Genomic DNA, 1,333 nt, shown 5'->3' with positions numbered 1-1,333 from the left:
ATTATTATTATTATTATTATTATTATTATTATAGGCACAAGGCTTGAAATTATAGAAAAGTGGGCTAGTTGATTACATTGATCCTAGTGCTCAACTGGTACTTATTTTATCAACCCCAAAAGAATGAAAGGCATGCTCATGGTTCTGCCAGCTCACCACCTTTTTAATAATAATAATGAAAGAAAAGAAAAGAAACGCCACAAAACTTTACTACTAATATAGACTGTTTTTTTTTTTTTTGAGAACTGTTATATTTTAATTTGGCATTTTTGAAGGTAAACAAAGAAGAACCTCGTTCTTTTTTTCTAGTTTTAGAGGGATTAACTTGACAACATGACAATATAATTTCTGGTGTTTCTGGTCACAATCAGTAGCAGTCATTTCACTTCACTTATACTGGTATTGTCACTGAGAAAGGCATGAATAGCACATTATCACATCAATGCTTTTTGGTTGGGCCACATATTTTCTCATTCTTATCAGATTAGAGCCAGATTTCATTTCCTTCATGAGGGGGTGCAGTTGTTCACTGCTGTAAATTGAGAATATACTGCACAAGTGAGGAATGTTTCATTAGTTTGCAGTGCTTAGTTGAAAACAAATTTATACAAATGTCATTTCCAATGGCATGGCCTCTATCAATTTACTTCTCCTCTCATACATTATACCAAGAAAAAGTTTGCAATCCAATGGCTAATGAGAGTCAAACAGACAGATATTAGAATGGGATTTGTATGTTTATACAGAATATTAATTAATTACATTGAAATAATATTGCATGAAATTAGTATAGTTGATTGACTCCACTCCAACACATTATATACAGTAACTTTATTCAATGGTTTTCATTGTAGAAGATACCTTCCCTGATGTAACTAAGTACCACTCCATGACCACCTCTAATGGAATTTATAGATTAAAGGATTAGTGTCTAAAATTACCCCAGAATATTTTTCTTGTGTGAAGCTGTATGACTAACAATATAAAACTCCATATCTGTAATATAAATTGAAGTTGGTTGACCGTTGTATTCTTTCTTGTCTTGAGGTTCACGGTCAAATGGCTGGGTGGGTTCGTGTGAAAAATGGCACACATATGGAGACGGGTGCATAGATTGGAACACGCTTTCTAATTTTTCCTAGCCCCTATACTTACAGAGAAAATCAATTAAAACAACCTGAGTGTGTGTATGTGAGTGTGTGTCACTGAAGCCATTCATACATATATACATAATAAATAGATAAACTGAATTTCATTTATCTCTCTCTTTCTTTCTTTCTTTCTTTCTCTCTCTCTCTCTCTCATATACACATACACCATCAACATTACTCTG

At 33.1% G+C, this 1,333-nt stretch overlaps 1 protein-coding gene across 2 annotated transcripts in view; it reads right to left on the bottom strand.

The window, feature by feature from the left end:
* The window catches only part of LOC106869668 (probable 3',5'-cyclic phosphodiesterase pde-5), a 332,523-nt gene that overhangs the window by 19,165 nt on the left and 312,025 nt on the right, over positions 1-1,333 (bottom strand). The gene's annotated exons all lie outside the window — the stretch shown is intronic.

The sequence above is a fragment of the Octopus bimaculoides genome, chromosome 7 (assembly GCF_001194135.2).
Source record: "Octopus bimaculoides isolate UCB-OBI-ISO-001 chromosome 7, ASM119413v2, whole genome shotgun sequence".
In the NCBI taxonomy this organism is placed as follows: Eukaryota; Metazoa; Mollusca; class Cephalopoda; order Octopoda; family Octopodidae; genus Octopus; species Octopus bimaculoides.
This window is presented reverse-complemented; position numbering and strand designations above follow the sequence as displayed.